Source organism: Adiantum capillus-veneris, chromosome 22 (genome assembly GCF_014529385.1).
Source record: "Adiantum capillus-veneris isolate H3 chromosome 22, ASM1452938v2, whole genome shotgun sequence".
Lineage (NCBI taxonomy): Eukaryota > Viridiplantae > Streptophyta > Polypodiopsida > Polypodiales > Pteridaceae > Adiantum > Adiantum capillus-veneris.
The window spans coordinates 33,255,037-33,280,978 of record NC_140952.1 but is presented as its reverse complement, the minus strand read 5'-3'; positions in this window follow the sequence as shown (position 1 = coordinate 33,280,978).

The following is a 25,942-nucleotide window of genomic DNA, read 5'->3' as shown; positions in this document are numbered from 1 at the left end:
TTAATGAACAATCCTTCTAGAGTCGACGTGTTAACGGTTTCTTGTGAGGTAGAAGCAATGTTGCTCCCCGTGGTTTTACTTGTCACCAACGGTACTCTAGAGGGAACTTCTGAAGGAGGCAGCTCAACAGGGCCTTCTTGGTAAGAAGTTGGTAGGATATCCACATGGACACTCTTTGGGGGTGTGGGGTCCACGTGCGATGTGAAAGGAGATTCCACTTCCCCACCCCCTTCGCGTGCTTCATTTGCATCAGGTTCCGAGCGAGTAGCTCTACCTAATGTTTCCATGAAACGGCTAAACATACTAGTACTAGGCTGTGGAGCTTCGGGAGGTGCATGGCCTTCTCTCTCAGTGTTTTGGGTAGGGTATGCTTCCATGATTTCTGAGTCGGAGGAGGAATCACTAGCGGCTATTTTAGGGTCTTGGGTGGTGCTACCTTGTGTCCCCGCTGAGGGTCTAGAGCTTATCATGGATGGGTAATGGGTGTCCGTATGAACAGAGGCACTCTCAATATGCTCGTGTTCTAACACCCGCCCAGAGCATAAGTGCATGTGCTTTTGATACCCTAAGGTGTCAAAAAGCTGCTCTAGGAGGCCTTGTGACTAGTTTTTAGCGTGTTTTTTGTTTGTTTTTTTGCTAGATTTTTTAGAGCGTGTCGTGGAATGGGCCGTGTGATAGCTCGAAATGAGCGTATCGGTCAGAGGGTCGTGCCGTGCTTTACAGCCCTCCGTTTGGTCACTCTATGCCGTCGGAATCCCTAAAACTGTCAATTTCCAGTAGGGAACTAGGCCCAAACTAGAAAGTCTAAGGGTGCAAGTGGGAAGAGAAAGGAGGAGAGTGGAGGACTTGTCCCACATGCTCTCATTCTCTCTTGAGGGAGTAGGGTATATATATAAGAGTGAGTCTAGTATATATCATAAGACTGAGGACTGAGGCCTGGGCTTGGGCTTGGGCTTGGGCTTGGGCTTGGGAAAATGATCCCGATCCCAATCTATCTTTTATACAAACCAACCCGTCCGTTTTACGAGTCACGTTTTTTATTTTCAAAAAATTTAGCCGCCCGCTCGCTCGCGTTTTTGATTTCCGATTTTTATTTTTTATTTTATTTTTTTTTCGGAATTTTTTTTTTTTGGGAGAAAAAATAAAAAACTTTTTTTTTTCCAAATCTTTTTCTTTGTTGATGCAGAAATTGCAGAAAATTAAAAAAAAACAAAAAAGCAGAAAAACGCAGAAATGCAGAAAACGCAGAAATTGCAGAAAATTAAAAAACGCAGAAAGTGCAGAAAATTGCAGAAATTGCAGGAAAAAACGCAGAGATTGCAGAAAATGCAGAAATTGAAAACGCCGAACTTGAAAATGCAGAAATTACGAAAATTGAAAAAACGCAGACAATAGCAGAAATTGAAACTTGACAGCAAATGCAAAAAACGCAAAAAACAGAAATCTCCACACACTCCTTCCCTGCGTTTCCTATGATAGAAATTGCACCACAAGGAAGCGTAAAGTGCTAACCGAGCTTAGTGTAGGGCATATCCCCGGCAACGGCGCCAAAAATGTGCGCTCCTTGTCGCACTGTCGAAGCAAGGGACTTGCCAATACACCGTGTGCGAGCCACAGACGGCTCCAAGCACACAACAAGCCTAAACTAGCAAGCTCAAGAAAACAAAGGGTGTGTCACTCACCGCTCTACGCTCGCCTTCGTGGTGGATTCCTCGCCGCGATGAAGAAGAAGCTGCAGTCGTGCCGCGCTCAACCGCTTCGCCGCCGTCGTGCCTTCGTAATGCTCGATCGCACACACACTCTCCCTCTCTCTCTCTCTCACACACACACACAAGGAGGTGAAGAAGAAGAAGATGGAGATGGAGCAAGAGCACTCTTCAATTGCACAAATGAGAGAATGAGTAAAAATTAGGTTTAGTTGGCTTTTATAGGAGCTCACCCCATTCACACTTGGGCGCCCATGCTTAACCAACTAATCCCTTGAATGTCCAAGTTAAAGTGCGCCTCTCATCGACGATCACTCTACCTTTCCCTATTGGACCGACAAGCCCGGTACCTGACTCTACCAAATACATAATACACGTCCATCGTAGGTGATGGGTGTCCGTGTGCCGTGAGGGTTAGCATAGACTCACTCTTATATATATACCCTACCCCCTCAAGAGGGAATGAGAGAATGTGGGGCAAGTCCTCCACTCTCCTCCCTTCTCTTCCCACTTACACCCTTAGACTTTCTAATTTGGGCCTAGTTCCCTACTAGAAATTGACGGTTTTAGGGATTTCGAGGGCATAAAGTGACCAAATGGAGGGCTGTAAAGCACGGCACGTCCCTCTGATTGAGACGCTCGTTTTGAGCTATCATACGTTCTATTCTATAGCTGGGTCAGAAAAAAAAGGACCAAAAAATCAAAAAATAAATAAATAAGAAAAGACTTGGGTTGCAAAACACCCAAAATTACTAGGCGAGCGGCCTTCACGGGCACTCACTGACACTTCTAGGGGATCCAAGTCATATGAACCTACACTCTGGACGAGTGTTGGAGAACGAGCATATTGGTAGTGCCTCCATTTACGCGGGCACCCATTATTCCTCCACCCTAGGTTCTGGACCTTCGGCCGGGACTCAAGGTAGCGTGACCCAAGATCCTCATATCGCGTCTAGTGATTCTTCCTCTGACTACGAAGTCATGGAGGGGTATCCTACACCAAACCCTGATAGTTCAAGTCAAGACATGCATGCCATGGGCCCACGGCCCGGGTCCAACGTGTTTAGCCGCTTAAAAGAGACCCTTAGTAGAGCTACCCGCTTCGAACATGCGGTTAATGAAATAAATGAAGGGTGTGGGGAAGTAAATTCGTCATTCATGCCTAAAATAGACCCTATGCTTCTTGAGAGTGTGCATGTGAATGTTCCATCCACTGCACCTCCTGATCCTTTAGGACTATCTCCCTTTGAGGTTTTACTACCCGATGGTAGGAGTCTTGCCGAAGTACAAGAGATCGAACGCTATATGCAAGCAACAAGGGAGAGGGAAATTGAGAACCTACGAAGGCTAGAACAAAGTTGAGCCCTGAAAGCAAAGGTTCCTATGACAACAATCATGCCAGCCGAGCAACCGAGTGCTCCCAAGGTAGCAGTCATGGAGGGGCAAGCAATGGGGAGCAATAATGCTTCCACTTCGAGGGAAACCTCCAGCATGCCAGGCCTAGATGGGATATTCCTAAACGAAAATTGGGAGTATGAACTACAAGCAGAAGCTTTAACTGATCGTTACACAGGACACACCTATCATGTGGGTTGGTTAGATGTTCTACAATCCACATCGGGTGCTACTAGCATAGATGAGCAACAACAGAAAGTCTGTGATGCCCTCCATAGGATTGTCGAGTTAGAAAGACAGAACACAGGGATCAACATGCCTTCAACAGGCCTAATGAGATTCTTGGATACGGGAAAGGCCAACCAACCAACCCTATCACAAATGGAGACTCCCTCAGTGAGCCCCATTGATCCTCCATATGTTGTTTCGCCAGGAGCCTCAGTACAATCTGAGCCCACAAGTGACAGCTTTACCTTCCCAGATCTAGCTCATCTTTCTCTTAATGACACTACGACTACCATGCATATCCCAGTGGTGAGCGTGACAAGAAGTACACCATGGAGTTCATTTGTTAACACTGCGCCGATGCCTAGTAGCACAGTGCCCCCAACTATACCTACATGTATGTATCAATCATGTGCACCTGTCGTACCTCAGCCTCATGTAGCTCCTACACCTCCGATTATTCCAAGAGCTTACAATACACAATGGAATTATCTAAGCTCTTATACAAGTGGATCCATGCCATTTAATAATAACATGCCATATCAGGCACCCCCTATGCCTAGGGCCACGCATGTAAACTTTGGACCACCGTCTGGGACACCACCATACAAAATTTGGGACCCAAGAGCCGCGCGTATGCCAAGGCCAAGGCCAAATCCCATCTCACATGTGGTTCCAGGAGCACATACACCCATTATACCTGCTCAAATAGGAGATTTGGCAGCATTTGCTCAAACTATCGGTCTCTCTATTGCGGAAAACATGCGTAGTACACCTGATAGAGAGCCTAGGAGCAAGGCAGTTCAAGTAGCTAAGCTCACACAGAAATTCAATGGAGACGGAGATGCTAGAAAGCATATGGAAGTCTTTGAACATGTGTGCGATTCCTTGGAAGAGCACAATGAGATACATAAGTGTAAGGCTTTGAGTTTGACCCTAAGCGAAAAGGCTGGAGATTGGTATAGAACCTTAAGAGTAGAAGAGAAAACGATCTACTCTACTCTTAGGAGACTGTTCTTAAAAGAATACATACGAGAGGGATTACTTTGGGGTGTAGCCTCTCAGCTCCAGAAAGCCCAACGAGAAGAAGGTGAATCCGTGAGAGACTTCATTAGTCGCCTAAAGAATTTGAATTCTCGATACAATCCAAACGAGCGATTCAACAACAACCAATTGCTTGATAGATTCATTAGGGGACTACGACATGAAAGTATTTATAATGGCCTAGTCATTAGAGGTATCACTACTTGGGAAGCAGTCACCATGAATGCAATCCAATTGGAGGATAATTTAATGATTGCAGGAGAAAGAGTGTCCGCCGAGCCGAAGTCTAGTAGCTCGCAAGCGTCAGGGCATGAGCCAATGAAGATAAAGCCAATCGTGAAAGAGCAAACGATATCTGAGATGACTTTGGCAGATCTCACAAAGGCCATCCAAGAAAGCCTTAGGGGTAATCGTGCTCCACAAAACACTCATTTGTATCCAAGAAGGGAGCAACAATGGTGCTCAATTTGCTTGGGCCCACATACTACGAGTGAATGCCCTACTTTCAGAGTAAAGTTTAACGGGACTTGTAACGCGTGTGGTAGGTATGGCCATCAAGCGAAGGATTGCCTAATGCTTAAACGCATCATGGAAAATAGACCGCCTATAGCTTGGGCAGACTCACCTCGAGTTCCTGCATTGATGCCTACCCCACCAATGGAGCAACAGTTGCCATTACAGCACATGGTCCCTAGAACCCAAAATGTGGTCCAAACCACACCGTTGCCACCTCCAGTGCTAGGACCGCAACCCCCTCATCCAAGAGTTACACCTATGAACCAAATAGGTTGCGAGTCATCTAGTACTTATGTAGATTGCGAGGAGGACATAGACTCTAGTATCAACTATGGAGTCGACATGCTTGAGGAGTGTCCCATGTACTATATGGAAGACCATTGGGGACAAATCAAACCGGTATATCAAGCTACTGCGCTAGCAGCAAGAGGCCAAAACATTAATAGTTTTACCAGGAGACCACCTCTTCAGTGCTACGAATGTGGTGGACCACATCGAGTAGCTGAGTGCCCCATTAGAATGCAAAAGAATGCCACACTAATGCAAACAAGTCAAGGGAGTGCATTGGCAATGCCAATACTCACTTGTAATCGTTGTGGCATAGATCATTTGATCGCACAATGTCCTAACAATCCAAACGCACCGAAAATCGCACCATTGAACATAATAGAGATTGTTGATGGGACACCACCAACTATAAACATAGCACCAGTGAATGCACTCACACGGTCAATGCTCCAAAAGCAAAATTACATCCTCGAAGAGAGAGATGCTGCATCCATTGGCCGAGCGAGAAAGAAGAAAACACGAAGAAAGAAATCCCTTAATGCTTCTAGCTCAAAACCTAGTTCAAAGACTAACATAGGGACAGGAGAGGATCCCGTGTATATGAATGACCCTGAGGATGACTCAAATTTGATAGAGACCACGGAGACCAAAACTGTTACTACAAAGGAAAAAGCCAGTGAGGAGGATCACGAGGGGGAATTACGACGAACACCAAAAGAGTATTCAAAGTTAAACCACCCAGTTGCGAACTCCCAAGATAAGCCACGAGAGACAAAAAATGAGGATTGCAAGAGAAAGATTGGAACCTATCCAAACCCAACAGTGGAAATTGGACGAGTCCAACAATTGAGGGGTTTGGTGGAAGAAACTCAACGAACATTAGAACCTGAACCCAAACATATCCAGATGTCAGACACAGTGTTTCCCACACAAGTTCAACCTCACAAGAACTACAGGCCGTTAGCTATACCTAGTATAATTCGGGAAGAGAGTGAGGGTAGGACATCTGAAAGTGGACACACACCTTTCCTACTAGAGAGAATGTTTGGTGAGGGAATGCCCGACCCCCTTGAGGAAGTGGAGATTCCATCTTCACCATTCTCTTGTCAGGGTCCTATGTCCCACAAGATTCCCTTAAATGTTGCCAAATTGATGGATTTCATGTCTTCAGAAGTTAGAACCACCATCATGTCCAAACTATATAAAGACCCCGAGCTAGTCTCAACTCTTCGAGCCTTCCTCAATGGAGAATTACAGGCCAGATTACCACAGTTTGCACATATGAACAAATCTGACTCGGTAATGAATGATGAGGAACATTTAGCACCACCATCTGACCTAGCGGGACATGAATCTGTAATTGAAGTACCCGTTAACAAGTTGGGGCAATACTTTGAAGGTGATGAATCTAATGCTACTCTACCAATTACTACTAAAGGATTAACTGTAAAGGGGGTCCTTGATGGTGGTGCGGGAGTCAGCATGGTGACAAAGAGTTGTTGGGAGTCTATGGGGAGACCTCACGTTGAAGCCACAAGCGTAGTGGTAAAAATGGCTAATGGATCTATTGTTACGCCTATTGGAATGCTAAAGGATCTCAGAATCAAGGTCTTGGGACACGAGGTAAGGCAAACTTTCATTGTTATGGATTTTTCCAAGCATCCTATGTCATTTGAGATGATCTTAGGGCGTCCATTCATGAGGGAAGCAAAAATGGTGCATGAGTGGTCCAAAAACCACGTCTACTTACAGTTCCAAGACTCTGTCATTCGAGTTGATCTTTTAAGTGGTCGAACGCATCCTCTAGGAAATAAATTCATCATTGATAATCGATCAGACACAACAATTCACTCAGCTCCATTACAGTATTGTTACACGTGTAACGAAGACACGGATATTGGGGAGAACTCTCCTTATATGGATATCCTACCCGGAATGGCTGAGTCAGACAATGTCGATTGGGTACACCTAGCGGCTATTATAGATACATGGGCAGCTAGAGGAACAACCTGGGTAACACCAGATGGGGAAGAGATACCACACATTGCACCATTAAACATGTTAGGTGTAGCGCATGTAACATCTGATGATAAGAAAGAGGCACACCTACCTGAGAGTGAAATCGATGATTCCTCAAAGGCTTCAGGCCAATACACATCAGAAACGGAATCTCAGGGAGAAATGGATTCAGAACCTGAGGAAACATCGAGTGAGCCAAGTATAGAAACTGAACACTCAAGGTCTAGTATGACCATCTATGGTAATTTATATGAGAGTGAAGAAGATACAAGCGAAGACCTATCAAGCGAGTCGAGTTCAAACATTTACCAAAATCAAAACCTTAACAAGAAACAAAGGTCATATAAGAGACGACGATATCGAGCAAATGTGAGAGCTAGGATAAACAAGGAAAGATCTACTGCAGAATGGCTTAGCTATCTAGGGGCATGTGATGCTCATCGAAAGCTAGTAGAAAATTGGGGTGAACATCTCCAGAGTGTCATGTGGTGCAGCCCGCGACCCATTGACTTCGCTCAATTGGAGGTTACAGAGCCGAAATTGAGTCGAACTATAAGAAGACGTCAAAACCGAGAGTTAGCACAACAACAAAAGGAGGCAGAACTAGAAGAAAGGTCTCCGTCAGGACAAGAGCCTGTTGACTTACATACGGCTCCTGAACATTTTAAATCTTATACCACGGGGGAGCAAAAGGTTGTGTGTGCCAAAGCCCAACGAATACCTACCAATGGAAGCAGTGGAGTCTATGATGGTCCAGCGGTAGTTAAAGAGATAGAATTAGCAGAATCAGGTGAGGAGTCTAAACCAGTCTTTATTTCTCAAGACCTTACCGAAACTGAAGAGGCTGTACTTAAGGAGATCCTCAAGGAATACAAGGATATCTTTGCTTGGACATATCATGACATGAAGGGCGTTCCACCTTCTGTGGTGCAACATACAATTCCAATGATCAACACTGCTAAACCCGTCCAGCAACGACCCTATCCAATGAATCCTAAGTACGCCAAAATTGTACAAGAGGAGATTGAAAAACTTATCCAATTTGGATTCATATACCCTATTGAGCACTCAGAATGGGTTTCTCCAATAGTCATTGTGCCAAAAAAGAATGGGAAACTAAGAGTGTGCGTGGACCTCAAGAAAGTTAATGCAGCCACTAGGAGAGATCATTATCCCTTGCCATATTCAGAACATGTGCTTGAAAGAGTTGCGGGCAAGGAAGCTTATAGCTTTTTAGATGGGTACTCTAGTTACAATCAAATCACAATTGCACTAGAGGACCAAGCTAAAATTGCTTTTATCACAGAGTTTGGAGTGTTTGCATTTCGTGTTATGGCTTTTGGCTTAACGAATGCCCCTGCTACATTCCAACGATTAATAAACACTGCGTTTAAAGAATTTCTAAGGGAGTTTTGTGAAGCTTTCCTAGACAACCTTTGTGTTTATTCTTCTTGGGAGAAGCATTTGTTATATCTACGAAAAATATTTGAAAGGTGCAAATTTTATCGCATCTCATTGAACCCTTTCAAATGCCAATTTTGGGTTAAGCATGGAGTCATTCTAGGGCATATAGTGTCCAAGAACGGGATATCCACAGATGAGAGTAAGATTAAAGCCATTGTTGATTTGCCACCACCTACTAACTATAAAGGAGTTCAAAGATTTATGGGCCATGTTGGTTATTATCGAAGGTTTATTTTAAACTTTGCCGAGATAGCGCGTCCATTGTACAAGCTTCTTATCGAGTTTCACTGGATGGAAGAATGTCATCAATCTTATGAGTTATTAAAGAAGGCCCTAACAAGTGCTCCAATCCTACGAACACCTGATTGGAATGTACCTTTTTATGTGCATATTGATGCATCAAATTTTGCTATTGGGTGTGTTCTAACCCAACGAGGAGAACATAAATTGGACTACCCTATTAGCTTTGCAAGTCGCTAATTAAATGATGCCGAGATGAACTACACTACTACAGAGCGCGAAGGTCTAGCTATGATTTACGCAGTAAAGAAATTTCACTATTACCTTCTTGCTACCAAGTTTGTGTTTTATGTAGATCATCAAGCATTGCTATATTTGGTAAACAAGCCGTGTTCCACAGGTCGAATTACATGATGGTTGTTAATTCTTCTTGAGTTTGACTTCACCGTTGTTGTGAGGCCTGGGAGAAAACATGTCATAGCGGATCATTTATCTCGTATCCCTAATGGCGAAGCTCCTACGGGGGTTGATGATGAATTGCCTGATACTCCTTTGTTCATTGTTGAGACAATGCCTGAATGGAGTGAAAAGATTGTTAACTTCTTAGTTAATGGTTTTTCACCCAAAGAGCTGCGAAAAGATATAGCTCGAAAATTAATCAAGGAATGCGAACCCTATTGCTTATTGGCTGGAACTCTCTATAAGAGAGGAAAAGATGATGTTCTTAGACGATGTGCCCGCGAGGATGAGTATTTATATATTCTACAAGAGGCACACATGGGCGTAGCTGGTGGTCACTTTTCAGGAAAGTTGACTGCCCGAAAGATCTTACAGTCAGGCTATTGGTGGCCCACTCTGTTTAAGGATGCATCACTTTTTGCAAAGGGATGTGATGAATGCCAACGCTTCAAGAAGCCACAAAGAAGTGATAGGATGCCTCTACATCCCATCAAGGTAACCCAACCATTTGAAAAGTGGGGCTTAGACTTTGTAGGACCGATTAGTCCGGCTGCATGTAACACGCAATCACAATATATCATTGTGGCTACTGACTATGTAACCAAATGGGCTGAAGCAAAAGCAACACGAAAGGCGGATGCAAAAACAACAGCTAAGTTCCTCTTTGAGAACATTATCACAGGTTTTGGATGCCCCTTTGAACTTGTGAGTGACAATGGAACTCATTTTATAAATGAAGTAATAAAAGAACTCACATCAAACTTCATGATATCTCACCACAAGTCTACACCCTATTATCCCCAAGCAAATGGCCAAGCTGAGAGTACCAACAAAACTCTCATCTCCATTTTGACAAAGACAGTCGAGGCTCATCGCACTGATTGGGACCTAAAGCTTACATCAGCTTTATGGGCTTATCGTACTGCGTATAAAGTTGCTATTAATTGCACACCGTTTAAGATGGTGTATGGCCAAGAAGCAGTTATGCCATGGGAGTTTGTCATTCCTAGTCTTCGAGTAGCTTCTCAAGAAGGTTGGGATGGTAACCCCTTAGTGGAGCGATTATATATCCTGGAAAGGCTAGATGAAGAGAGGCAATTAGCTGTGCGAAATGCTCTAGTGGAGAAGGATAGGAGAAAGAAGTGGTTTGATAGCCATTTAAAGGATAAAGACATCAAGGTTGGTGATAAAGTTCTTATGTACGGGGTACGTAATGAAAAGAAGAAATTGAAATACGCTGGTAAGGGACCATATCGAGTGTGTGAAATTACCCCGCAAGGTACCATTCGTGTGGAGACTCTAGATGGAGTTGAAACCATTGGATTCCTTAATGGGAGTAAATTCAAAAGATATTATGATCCTCTAAGCCAGGAAGAGTTGCAAGCCATCCATCAAAAGAAGGTTGCCAAGGAACAAGCAGAGCTTAAAAAAATCCAAGCAAGAGTCGAGGCTCGAGAACGACAACAACGTCTTAGACGCCAACGAGAGGCTAATCTGGGAATCACGCAAGCATTTTTCGAGGACACAGATGAAGAATCATTAGAATCTGAGCCACCCCTACGATACCCAATTGAGCTAAATAGCCCCTATGGGAAAGTACTATACAATGCCTTATTAGATACGGCAGCTAAACACAATTTGTTATCCTATGGAGTTTGGTGTCAATTACGGAAACCGACCCTATCCCCGAGTACGATGCAAGTCAAGGGCATTAATAAAAAGAAAACTGCTATTCTTGGAGTCCTTCTGACCCCTATTGTCTATGACAATGGAAGCATAGTGCAGAGGTTTCTAGTCATGCCCGCGGGAGCTATGGAAGGCAACGTAAACCTAGGACGCACGTGGATGTTGGCAACCAAATGCACTCTTGATTGGGATACCGGTAGTGTCACGACGCGACCACCGACTCTTACCCCTATCATTCAAGCAAAGTCACCTACATTGCAAACTCTAGCAAAGTTGAAGGATGGCCAACATTCACAAGCCAAGGTGGTTAACTCGTCTTTGCCGGCTACCCATGAAACTAGCACTTCAACACTTGTAGTTGCAGCAAGCAGTAATATTGCAAGTACTCAACCTGCACGACCTAAGAGTACATATCAATGGGTCCCCAAGGCCTTACTTCCAACTACCTCAACCCTCCCATCCATTCCAAGAAAAAATTCCCCTAGAAAACCAAGAGCGCGGTGTAGGAGAGCCAAGACCAAATCACGATGGATTCCAAAACGACTATTAGAAGCCCAAGGCTACTATGATGGAAATGAGCAAATCTGGGTACCTAAACGTAAAATGTGTCCTTCCCTATCGACAACAAACCCATATGAGTCAAAAAGTGTAACGCTAAAGCCAATGGCAGACCGTGGGAAGGGAAAGATCACAGAATTCTACACACCTAGTCCAGAGCTAGTTTGGGCTCTAAGGCAAAACCAATTTATTCCACATAGCTCAGGAAGGGGGGAGTTCCATGAAGCTTCTAGCTCCTCATGTAATACATCCATAGAGGTAAAAGATTCTACACAGCCTCCATCTATAGTAGAGGACCTCCATGAAGCTACAAAAGAATCCACACCTCCCAGTGTTCAAGAATCACCTGATGAACCACTTCAAGTTCGATCCTGGGAGAGTACCTTACCACCCTTGAAACTTGACGAGGCACCTAGGGTAATAGAAAACTACTGGCAAAAATCCTCACCTATTACCAACTGGAACAATTGGTTTCAAAGGGTGACGACATCATTTCAAACGGTATGATCTACCCAAGGAAGGGGGGAGAGTTTGTGGACATCCATTATTCACTTGCTTCCCTCTCAACCTTTCTCCCTGACCTCTTAATCTCCAATCTTGGGGAATGTATATATAAAGCCTTATACTCACAAAAACAAGATAAAAAATTAAAAGAGAAAGAGCCATAACACAAATCATAAAAACAAATTATGCACAAGAACACGACCCTTGTAATATTTGCACTCTAACCATCATATATTTGCGTGTACAGATATGGCTAGTACGCTAGAGTCATCCACTCCTGCCTTGGGTGAGAGGTACCCTCGTTACTTTTCACAAATATTTCACATGGTCTTTCTAGTGCTTGCATGTGAATGGGATTTGATAGGTACGCTAGCATGTGAGAGGAATTTTGAGGAGTTAGAATGGATGGTACATCTCTTGACCACGTATGATCCATACTTAGTAGAGAGCGTTTCTCCCATTGCACAAGCCTACCCTTTTGACCAAGATGACTATAGGCATCTAGTGACCTTCTTAGTAAACATGGGCACCTATGATGAAGAAGAAAATTTACAGGACTACACGGATGGCACATATGGTCTCATGGATGATGACTTTGTTTATCTCGACAACGAGGATAGGGGTTTATCCTTAGGGTTTCCCCCCAACCTCTACAATATCCTATTCCCTTGACTCTCTAGGGGGAGTGCAAATAATTAGGTTAGGGTTCCTTATGTTTTTTGTTGTTTTCAATAAGTGTTGGTACCTTTTTCCACTAATGTGCCTCTTGGAGGCATTCCTTTTGTTTCTTAGTGTGTACAGGAGCGTGTTGCTATTGGTAGGATTTGGACCTTCATGGAATCTTTATCTCGACTCAGTCTTCAAATCAAGTGCGACCATCGACACAAACAGGTGTTTCTTGTCCATTAGCATTGCCCCTTATCTTTTTTGCATCTATGATTGTCTGGTTTAATTGTGATTGGTAGCCTAATATTCACCACATTTGCTTAGTATCAAACATTTAATTCAAGGTAATTTTTTGTCATAATCACTTGTCTAGGTTTAAAAATCAAGCAGTCCGACTAAGCTAGTTTGACCAAGTTAGGTGGTATAAATCTTCTCTTAATACCATGGGGAATGCCTTCCTAATAATCAATGGTTACTTAGGTTCTTAATCCAATTTAGTCAGCATTGTGTGAAATGTACTAGGGATTTCTAGTGGGCTTGACCCTATTGACCTTTCGCTTAAGTATTATAAAGGGAGTTTACTAGTGTGATGAGCCTGGGGAGGTGTATCAGTGTTATATGACCCCCCACAGTTACAAAATTAAAATGCTGAAAATGAACAAACAAAAAATAAAGTGCCACACTGTAAAATCTTAAGCTGGAAGAGAAATCTCAGCTTGATTTGGTACTTCACTCACATGTATTGCCTATGGTACTAGAGCCCTAGAGGTTCCCAGTGTGGGCGTTTTTCCTTGAAAAGCAAAAAACCCAAGGCATACAAAATAACCACACACATCAAATTGAATCACTGTGAAAAGACTTTGGGGGGTCAAAGAAAAAGTAATCAGTCAGGCGATGATTTCATGAGAAATTCCTTTTATGGTAGCTTAAGTAAAAGGTCTTCTAGATATAGCCTCTAGTCAGCCCTCGAACATGAATACTTGGCTCTCGCGATTAAACAACTTAATTGACCTCAAAAAATTAAAAAGCTTATCCATGGTATTAATATTCGATCTCTAGTGCCTTTCGACCGTTAAATTAGCGACCCCAGACTTGTTTAATTTTTTACCTTTACATCTGTTTATGCATTTGATTACATTGCAACTTAATGCTTATTGCTGACAAATTGATTAAAATTCTGTTACCAATCAATTGTCTGCCTAAAATTGCATATGCTTTTTAATCGCTTATGAAAATGAAATTACTGTGCAATGTTGTTTGATTTTGCAGTGACTAATGAAGGCTAAGGACATTCATCTCAAATGCTCTTCCACCTCGACCAACGAGCTGCAACTCAATAGATTCCGAGGACGGAATCTACATCAGGAAGAGGGGCATGTTAACCCTCACGGCTCACGGACACCCCATCACCTACGACGGACGTGTATTATGTATTTGGTAGAGTCAGGTACCGGGCTTGTCGGACCAATAGGAAAAGGGTAAGAGTGATCTCCGATGAGAGGCGAACTCTAACTGGGACATTCAAGGGATTAGTTGGCTAAGCATGGGCGCCCAAGTGTGAATGGGGTGAGCTCATATAAAAGCCAACTAAACCTAAAATTCACTCATTCTCTCATTTGTGCAATAGAAGAGTGCTCTTGCTCCATTTCCATCTCCATCTTCTTCTTCTTCACCTCCTTGTGTGTGTGTGTGTGTGTGTGTGTGTGTGTGTGTGTGTGTGTGAGAGAGAGAGAGAGAGAGAGAGAGAGAGAGAGAGAGAGAGAGAGAGAGAGAGAGGGAGAGTGTGTGTGCGATCGAGCATTGCGGCGGCACGACGGCGGTGAAGCGGTTGAGCGTGACGTAGCGGCGTCTCCTTCTTCTTCGCGGCAAGGAATCCTCCACGGCAGGAGCATAGAGCGGTGAGTGACACACCATTGCCCTCTTTTGAGCTTACTAGTTAAGCTAGTTGTGTGCTTGGAGCCGTCTATGGCTCGCACACAGTGTTAGGCAAGGCCCTTGCTTCGACAGTGCGGCAAGGAGCGCACAATGTGTTTAGGGCTAATGTGTAGTTCTACTCATAGTGAACACAATCACATATAACAATCATGAAATGGATGCATTGCTAGATAGAAAACTCACCTCAAAGTTTGTGGGAGAGCTCTTTGCAGAGAGATCTTAATTGTGCAAGCTTGGCGTTGACGCGTTGCTCTTGCCGTTTCTAACATGATGGTGAAGATGCCTTCACAAAATATCTTTTGTAGCACACGTAGAGAGTAGAAGAAGATCATTCACTCTCTCACACAAAACTCATGACACGCTTCATTGATCTCCAAAGTTGATTAATTCAAAAAATTGCCCTTAGGGTTACAAAATTGGCTTTTATACCTCAGTCTTGGAGGTTCTAAATTATCAAAATCACCTTCTACTTTCTACCATGGGTTCGGCTTATCCACATATTTAGTATATTACAATCTAGAAACTCGATCGAATCCCAAAAAATAACTACATTGAGTTTGAAGGGATAAATAATACAAAATTGGGCTTTTCCTGTGTTCAGTGGTTAACACTCCCTCCCTCTGCATGCATGTCGTCCCTGACATGATGGGTCTTTGTCTTTTGGAGATTCTGGACCTTCTGTCCTAATGTTGAAGCAATCTTCAATCGTTTGCATCAATGGAAACCTTGTGGCTTTAGCAGCTTTAAGTATGGCTTGTATCTGATGTTGCCAAAGGTGACTGCAGGGTCAAAAATCTTGCTGTCGTGAGTGAAAAAATTGGTGTAGAAGGATTTCTCAAAGGCTTTCATGTGATAGTTTGGCAAGAGCATCAGCCTTTGATAAAATAGATGTAACATCTTTGGGGATGTCTGATTTGACAAATCATCCATCATTTTGGTGACAATATCACCGGTTGATAGTAATGTGGAGTCCGTTGCTTTGGACGGCGCGAACACTTCAATGCAGGCCAGGATGGTCTTCCATATTTTCCTAATCATTACACACGTCAAGTCAGGAGAGACAACAAAAATCTTAATGGTGCCCTTTACGGTTTTCACCATATAAGAAACACTTATTCTCTCTCTCCTTCTTTGGGTGGTGGCATTGATGGGTAGTTGAGCCAGGTGGGATGCTTCTTAAAGAGTCTGGAGTGGTTTGCTTATATGCGTACGCGAGGTACTGGACAGAACAGAGTGTTATCCCTTATGCTTTTTGGGGCTTCTACCAAGTACTTTAGAAATCCGAGGTATTTGAGGAGCCACCATTTTCTCCACTTTGGCTAGGAGTCCACAATCCTCTTTGTAGCTTCTGGGTCCTTGACATCCCCTTCGTATACTGCCTTTGTTCCTCCTTCTTCAACTCTCTTCTTCATGGTAAGAACTTCATACTTTAGGAGAGGGTAGGGGAGTGATGGTTGCTTCCACTCTTCCCTAAGCACATTTGTAGCCAGTCCTTGGACTCCAACTGAGTGGATCATCCGCTTTTCCCACTCCAAGGCTGCATTATAGTCTTTTCCTGTGGCTTGTTCAATTAGAGTATGGAGGCGTGCCTTCTCCTCTACCGTGAATGGTTGTTCTTCCTCTCCTTGTGTGTGTAAGTGTTTCTCTAGGTGATGTAGATCTTCAGCACCTTCAGGGACCTCCATGGGCTCATGTTATGCGTTAATCCATAGGTCACTAGGCCTTGGCTCCATCTCCTATGATCTTGCTTCTTCTACTTCTTGCTCGAGCCTCAATAACTATTGGTGCACCAAGCTATCCTTCCTTGTGGACTCTTCTGCTTGATCTATTATAACAGCTCTTGCAGATTTTCTAGCTTGAGTTTGAGATGTTCATTCTCCTTTTGTAGTTCTTGCTAGCCTGCTATTAATCTCTCTTTCATGGCTAGGGAACCTTCTACCATATGCATTCTTTGTTTTTGTTCCAGTAGTAATTCCTTATATAGTGCAATGACTTGGGCTTCCAAGGCTTGTATAGCCTAGCTATTTGCTCCCGCACTTGCTCGAGTAGCCCTTGGGGTTGCGTCGAGTCTCTTGTATTGTCAAATCTTGAAGCTCTAACTTGGCTTTTAGCTCCACTACCTCATCTTTAGCTGCTTCTAGCTCAACTCAATCTTTTCCTTCTCTTCATGCAATTTCTTTACTTTGCTCGAGACCTCTTCCATCTGTAGTGTAAGTGTGTCTCGTTCGCTCTCAGCATCCCTTAGTGTTTTAGTGAGAGCCTCAAGCTCTCATTCTGCCACTTCAACTCTTTGACGTGTCATTCGGAGAGTTCTAGTGAGGTTTTCATGCTCTTCTTGCATATTTTCCTCCTTGGTGCGTAGCATGTTGTTCTCCTCTAATGAGTGTAAGAGATCGCATGTTGATTCTATCTATTATTCGATGAGCGTCTCTCGCATCTTATTCATTATCTACTCCCATGTTTCTTGCCGTTGGTCTGGGGAGTGGACCTGAAAATGGAACCTGGTGTCCCATGCTTAGGAATACCCCCACTTGAGGGGGTCTCCAAGGGTGGGCTAAAGGTCTCCATTGTGGTACTGGTGGAACCTGTACCAACCTTGGTATTCCAGATTGTGGTGACTAAATTTTTTGTGGTCTTCTCTATGTATCCTAGTCTTTGAGCTTTTCTTCATCCTTTTCTTTGTCCTTTGCAGCCCATGGTGGGATAGAGGTGCCATAAACAACCTTAGACCCATCCTTAGGTGAATATCAGGCTTTGAGGAGGTCCTCATAGGTGCATCTCTTGGCCTTTTCTTTCTCTTCTGGCGTCATTTCCACCTCAACTTTCTTCTTTGGTAAATCTTTCTGTTGAGATGCCGGGGGCTTAGGGCTTGGAGATAGAGAGGTAGGCCTTGAGGAAGGTTCCACCGGGTGGGGTACTTCTTCCTTGCTCACTTTGTTTGTTCTCCTTCACTTGTGTTTCTGGAAACTCTCTCAACTTCCTTTTGATATCTTGAACTTCCACAAATGTGAAGGCTCTAAATCCTGATGTTCTATCACTCTTTCTAATTCTTCATAGGCTCAAATGTAGTGATAAAACTGGTCTTCTAGTGGTCTTTAGGAGATGCCCTCGATCTTTGCCAGATCTAGCACTTAGTACTCCTTGAAGTCCCCTTTTAGAGCTTGTTTTGCCTTGAATTTCTTGATCAATCTCTCGATTTGAGCTGCCCTTTGACTGGTTCTTTCTTTTGGCCTTTTCTTCTTTTCCATCACCACTTTCCCTTTCTTCTTTGGTGGTTCGTTGGATTTTTCCTCATGTTAGCTTTCTCCTGAGCCGTGTCAGAGTAGGTGCTACCACAGGTGGTTCATCCTCTACATTCTCTTTCATTTGCAGCCACTTGTTTTGTGTAGGTGGGTTTGGCTAGCGTCCTCTATATCTGTTAACCCTCACACACATTCCTATCACCTATGACGGATGTTGTATTATTTATTTGGTAGAGTCAGGTACCGGGCTTGCCGGTCCAATAGGAAAAAGGAAGTGATCACCGATGAGAGGCGCACTCTAACTGGAACATTCAAGGGATAAGTTGGCTAAGCATGGGTGCCCAAGTGTGAATGGGGCGAGCTCATATAAAAGTCAACTAAACCTAAAATTCACCGATTCTCTCATGTGTGCAATTAAAGAGTGCTCTTGCTCCATCTCCATCTTCTTCTTCATCTCCTTGTGTGTGTGTGTGTGTGTGTGTGTGTGAGAGAGAGAGAGAGAGAGAGAGAGAGAGAGAGAGAGAGAGAGAGAGAGAGAGAGAGAGAGAGAGAGAGAGAGAGAGAGAGAGAGAGAGAGAGAGAGCGATCGAGCATTGCGGTGGCACGACGATGGCGAGGCGGTTGAGCACGGCGTAGCGGCGTCTCCCTCTTCTTCACGGCGAGGAATACTCCATGACAACAAGCATAGAGCGGTGAGTGACACACCATCGTCTTCTTTGAGCTTACTAGTTTAGTCTTGTTGTGTGCTTGGAGCCATTTGTGGCTCGCACACAGTGTATCGGCAAGTTCCTTGCATTGACACGTGCGACATATGCGCACATTTTTGGCGCCGTTGCCGGGAAATGCCATACACTAAGCTTGAATGGCACTCTGTGCTTCTTTTGTGGCGCAATTTCAATTGTAGGAAGGGTAGGGAAGGAAGGTGTGTGTGTTGAGAAGAAGGATTTTGTGTTGCTACTGTGTCTTTCTTTGTTAATGAAGTTTTGAAAGGTTATTGTGTTTTCTCTGTGATAAGGTCTTAGTATTAAGGTTGTTATTTTTGTGTAATGCAAAGTACAATAAGTAGGAAGTAGATCTGTGAGAGCTAATGAAGTGTGTTAGTGTGTAACAGTAGGTGTATTAGTTGGAAGTAGGTAGGTAGAGTGTGTGTGTGCTCGCGCGTAGGCCGCGGCGACCTTATCTCAAAATAAAAATAAAAATTTAAAGGTAGGACTGGGATCGGGAATATCTCCCAGACCCAAGCCCAAGCTCATGCTCACGCTCAGGTTCAGGCCTCAGTTGCCCTTTGAAATTACATATTTTAGCTTCACACGTAGCTAAAAATCGACTTTTTTGAGGACCAACAGAGCTTCAGGTGACCGAACGTTGTGCTATAAAGCACACCATGACCCTCTTAGTGATACGATCGTTTTGAGCTATCACACACTTTAATAAAAAAAACGAGTGAAAACGGACGCCTAAAAAAGTAAGCGGTTAACCTTCGAGGTTATTCGCTGACGCTTGTAGGGTACCAAAGGTACATGCATTTGCGCTCTTGTCGTGTGGTAGAGACGGAGCAACTATAGAAAATTTTGACTTACGCTAGTTCTCATTATCCACCTACCTTAGGTTCCGGGCCCTCGGCGGGGACCCAAGGTAGTACAAACAAGACCCTAACATAGCGGCTAGTGACTCTTCCTCTGACTACGATGTCATGGAGGGTATCCCAATGCCTAATCCTGATAGCTTAAGCAAAGACATGCATGCCATGGGCCCACGTCCGGGTCGAGCATGCTTAGCTGCTTGAAGGAAACCTTTAGTAGAGCCACCCGCTTTGAACATGGAGTTAATGATGTAAAGGTGGGGAAGTAAATTTTGCATTAATGACCAACGTAGACCCTATGTCCTTAGAGAATGTGCACGTGAATACTTCATTCACTGCACCTCCTGACTCTTCAGAGCTATTCCCTCCGAGGTCATATTACCCGATGGTAGAAGCCTTGCCGAAGTGCAAGAGGTTGAGCGATATATCATTGCGGCTAGGGGAAAGGAAGTCGAGAGCTTACGGAAGGCGGAGCAACGAAGAGAGTTAAAGGCGAAAGCCCCTATGTCAATATCCTTGCTAAGAGAGCAATTGAGTGCTCCTGACTTAGCAACCGCTAAGGGCCAACCCCTAGAAAGAAACATTGCATCTAGCTCAAAGGACACCCCTAGCACCTCAATCCTAGATGGAGCGTTCTTAAATGAGAACTGGGAGTATGAACTACAAACGGAAACTCTAATCGACCTATACACATGTCACACCTATCACGTGGGTTGGTTAGATATCCTACAATCTAGAATGGGTGCTACTAGTATGGAGGATCAACAACAAAGAGTTTGTGAGGTCATCCATAGGGTCATTGAGTTAGAGAGATAGAACAAGGGGATCAACATGCCTTCAACGGGTCTCATGAAATTCTTGGATACAGGAAAGGCTAAATAACCGACCTTATCGAAAATGGAGACTCCCTCGGTAAGTCCGATGGATCCTCCATATGTTGTTTCTCCAGGGGTCTCTGTGCAATCTGAGCCCACAAGTGATAGCTTTACCTTTCCAAGTCTATCTCATCTTTCCCTTGATGACACCATGGCTACCATGCCTACCCCAATGATGGGCATGCCAAGAAACACGCCATGGACCTCATTTGTTGGTAAAGCACTGCTACATGGTAGCTCAATGCCTGCAACAATACCTACAAGTGTGTACCAATTGTATGCACCTATGGGTCATCGCACTCATGTAGTCCCTACCCCTCCCATTGTTTCAACTACCGATGCTCCACAACCACAACACCCAAGTTCTTATTTCCATGGGACCATACTGGCTAGCATTAGCATGTCACATCCGACGTCTGCTATGCCTAGGGCCACACATATGAACTTTGGGTCACCACATGGCACAACATCATACCCAACGTGGAACCCAAGGGCTTCCTATGCGCCAAGCCCAATGCCAATACCTACTCTACATATAGTCTCTGGAGCGCCTTCACCCACGCTGCCTGCTCACTTAGGTGACTTGGCAACATTTGCTCAAGCTATTGGTCGATCTATTGCTGAGAATATGCGTAACATGCTTGATAGAGAGCCTAGAAGTAAGGCAGTACAAATAGCCAAGCTCACACAAAAATTTATTGGAGACGGGTATGTGAGAAAGCATATCGAAGTGTTTGAACAAATATGCGATTCTCTAGGAAAACACAATGACCTACATAAGAGTAATGCTTTAAGCCTAACCTTAAGTGGGAAGGCAGGGGATTGGTATAGAACCCTAAGGGTCGAAGAAAAAAAGATTTACCCTACTCTTAGGAGATTGTTCTTGAAAGAATACATACGAGAGGGAGTAGTTTGGGGTGTAGCCTCTCAGCTCCAAAAAGCCCAACGAGAGGAAGGAGAGTCGGTGAGAGACTTTATTAGTCGCTTGAAGCATTTGAATTCTCGTTGTAATCCAAATGAGTACTTCAATAATAATCAATTGCCTGATAGATTCATTAGGGGATTATGACATGAGGATATCTACAATGGCCTAGTCATTAGAGGTATCACCACTTGGGAAGCAGTCACCACCAATGCGATCCAATTGGAGGATAGTTTAATGATTCAAGGAGAAAGAGTGTCTGTTGAGCCTAAATCTATTAGCTCGCAAGCATCAGGGCATCAGCCAATGACCCTAAAGCCTATTGCTAAGGAGCCAAAGATATCTGAGATGACTTTAGCAGATCTCACCAAGGCTATTCAAGAGAGTCTTAGAGACAATAGTGCTCCGCAAAACAATCATATGTATCGAAGAAGGGAGCAACAATGGTGCTCAATATGCTATGGACCGCATAGTACTAGTGAATGCCCTACTTTTAGAGTAAAATTCAATCGGAATTGCAATGCCTGTGGAAGGTATGGTCATCAAGCTAAGGATTGCATAGTATTTAAGCGCACGATGGCCAATAGACCAACCTTAGCATGGACAGACACACCTCGAGTGCCTGCATTGATGCCGGCCCCACCTCTTGAGCAAACAGCACAACACATGGTCCCTAGGGCCCAAAATGTTGTTCAAACAACACCCTTACCACCTCCAGTGCTAGGACCGCAACCACCACATCTGAGAATCACTTATGTGAATCAAGTGGGTTGTGAGTCATCTATTGCTTGTTTGGAAGGCTGTGAGGAAGATATAGATCCTAATATTGCCTATGGGATGGATGTGCTTGAAGAAAGTCCACAATACTACATGGAAGACTATTGGGGACAAGTCAAACCTGTCTATCAAGTAGCTGCTCTTGCTGTAAGAGGCCAAAATATCAATTATACTGGTAAGAGGCCACCTCTTCAATGCTATGAGTGTGAAGGTCCACATCGTGTGACCGAGTGTCCTATTAGGCTACAAAAGAACGCCACACTAATGCAAACCAATCAAGCAAGCACGTCTACAATGCCGATACTCATGTGTAATCGATGTGGCATAGATCATTTGATTGCCCAATGTCCAAGTAATCCAAATTCACTGAAGATCACGCCATTAACCTTGATTAAAGTTACCGAGGAGCCATCAGAAAGTACACATGTGGTACCAATAAACGTACTCACATGATCGATGCTCACATAAACGTACTCACATGATCAATGCTCCAAAAACAAAATTACATTCTTGAGGAAAGAGACACAACATCAATTGCCCAATCTCAGAAAAAGAAGAAAACACGAAGGAAGAGATGGCAAAAAGCAGTGAAGTCAGATCCCAGTTCAAAGACCAACATAGGGACTGGTGACGACCCCGTATATATGAACGACGCTGAAGAGGATTTGGATTCAGGTGAAACCATGGAGACCAAAACGACCACTAAGATAGAAACCAACAAGGAAGATCTTCATGAGCCACAATGGCCAGGATCCAAGAAGAAGTTAGGAACTTATCCAAACCCTACAGAGGAGATTGAGCGAGTCAAGAAATTAAGGAGTTTGGTAGAAGATACCCAAAGGGATCTAGAACCAGTACCTAGGCAGATCCAGATTACAGACACCATGTTCCCTACGCAACAACAACCTCACCAAGTTCATAGACCCTTAGCCATACCTAGTGTCATCCAAGAAGAAAGTGACTTAAAGTCATGGGAAAGTGGGCGTACTCGCTTCTTGATGGAAAGAATGTGTAAAGTGTGAGCTTTGTCCTAAGGTGTGAGTCAAGGAGAGGAGAGTGGATTTATCCCACATACTATGGAGCAAGGCTATAGAGCTACTTAAAGCTCATTTCTTGAATCAATAAACAACAACTCATTTTGCACTACATGCTTGTCTATGGTGAGCTTGTCAATACTCAAAATTGTGTTTATGAGTCCAAGCTAATCCTATCTTGGAACCTAATTCACTTGAGTGATAACCTTTCTTACACACACTCACACACTTGCACAATGTTTCTCTTCCATCCACCATAGCTAGCACGATCCAAATCCTAACATTTGGTATCAGAGCCATGATATGCTAGCTAGGATTGTTATTATGCATTAGTGTGCGTGTATTAGTAGCATCTCTAACTAATTAAGCACTAATCTAGATATGTGTGGGCATGTCCTTGGCACACCCAAGAGGCCACTACCCTCCATGGCTAGGTAGGCTTGATAGGAGAGCGTAGGTGCATTAATATTTAAAAATCTTGCATATTTTCTCAATTGATCACCCCAATGATCAATTAGTGTCTTGATTGATTGGTCACATCATTTAGCAATCGTCTCTCTTCAAATTTATGTGCATATAGTGTCAATTTTTCTACTTTTTGCATTTTGAATTAATCCCCGCACTTTCATTACCAACTTGCATCATTTCCATTATCTTGAAGATCTCCTTGCAAACTCTCTATAGAGCCCGTAAACACCCAAATCCGACATCGAATGCTTCACTAATTGATTTGCTATATTTAGGTGTGTGTGAGGCTTTTGTGTGTGTGTGGAAGCGTGCTAGCTCGAGCTTAACTTCCTATTTTTAGGACCTCCATCACAAGCCATCACATGGGCTTTGTTGGCTAGTGCACCACCAAAGGGGGCGCTGGCGTGTGGGGTCCGAGGTTCAATTTGGTTAAACCATATCGAGCAAGTGGGCGGATCCGAAATTGCATGCAAAAGGGTTTTTTCGAGCTGGCGGGTCTGCTGGAGAGCGCTCACGCGCGGAACTTCTTTTTCCTCTTCGACGTTGCCCAACGCTGCCCCCGCCTTGCCCGATCTGCCCGAAAATCTGCCCGTAGCCCGGCCTACCCCCGCGTGCCCGGTGTCGCTGCCCGATTGCCCTAACTGCCTGGAGCTGATCCCACCTGCGTGACTGCTCTTGGGCCGTAAGAGCCCCTTCCCATAGTCTAAGGCTTTGAAGCCTTCCAAGCCACAAAGAAGCTCTTCCCATGGCCCCTTTAATAGGCCCTGCTTCCCACGACCCTGTTGCATCAAATTAAACCCCCTAAGAGGAGCCCATTCTTGTGAGCTTGCTACCATCAATCCTCCAAGAACCCTGTAAGGGCTTGCTCCCACTCAGTTGCAATGAGGAAAAGTAAATAAACACAAAATAAAAATTTTTTGAGGACATAAAGAAAAGATTCAACAAGGGATTTCAAGAGCGGCCATCAAATAAGCATCCGGAAGCTTCCACACCAAGCATTCAAAAGGGGATCACTCCTCGCTAGCTTGGCTAAATATCAAAGCAAAGCAAAAGACGCATTATTTCTTTGTGAAGAGGGGCTTCACTGACAGTGAAGAGGAGCTTCACATTTAAGCAAAAAATCCAAAGTACAAATTGAAATCTTGCAGCCAAGCACAACACTTTCTTGCAATGTATGTAGTTATATTTGTCTACATGGATGACATTATGTGCTTTTGTGATGGGATAGAAATTGGCATTGGAGAGTCTCCAAATTGCTAAAATCCCTCTATGTGTGAAGATTTGGTGACAAATTGTATGAGAAATTCCGCATGCTTGGGCTCTCGGAGTATGACCAAGATGGAAGAGAGCAGTAATTTTTGCATAAACCTTTTCATAGGATATTTTTGCATATTGTTGCATGTCATCATGACACATGGAATAAAGCCTGATTGTACCACAAAAAAGGGGACAGAAGTACTCATTCGAGGGGAGGATACGAAGTCAGACCATGAAGCAATTAAAAGCAACAGTAGAAGCAACGAAGACAAGAGACTTGACAGAGGATCAGCTCACATAGTAGAAGACAAAAAGGACGAAGACGAAGGTAGCGTTTGGGAAGACCCATTTTGAAGATGCAGACTCTCTACTTGTAGGGGAGGACTTTTTTCCTGTGTGGATACCAGCTTATCATCCTGTGTGGACATCACCATCCTTTGTGGATTGTTCTTGTGTGGATTTTACCATCCTGTGTGGATATCACCATCCTTTGTGGACTTTATTTTCCTGTGTGGATATCACCATCCTGTGTGGATTTTGTTAGCCCGTGTGGATCGTGCAACTTTAGTATCTTGTCTTAGTCCAAACCTCAAGGGGAGGATTGTAAAGTGTGAGCTTTGTCCTAAGGTGTGAGTCAAGGAGAGGAGAGTGGATTTATCCCACATACTGTGGAGCAAGGCTGTAGAGCTACTTAAAGCTCATTTCTTGAATCAGTAAACAACAACTCATTTTGCACTACATGCTTGTCTATGGTGAGCTTGTGCTAAGCTAAGTCAATACTCAAGATTGTGTTTATGAGTCCAAGCTAATCCTATCTTGGAACCTAATTCACTTGAGCCTTCGAGCCTTCGAGCCTTCCTCAATGGAGAACTAAAGTTTGGGCTACCACAATTTGCACAGATGGATGGAGCTGGGGAGATACCAATAGAGGAGGAACACTTAGATCCACAACCCAACCTAGATGAGAACGTTGTTATAGAAATACCTGTTAACAAGTTGGGACAATACTTTGAGGGTGATGAATCCAATGCAACCATACCAATCACTACTAAGGGATTAATTGTGAAGGGAATCCTTGAT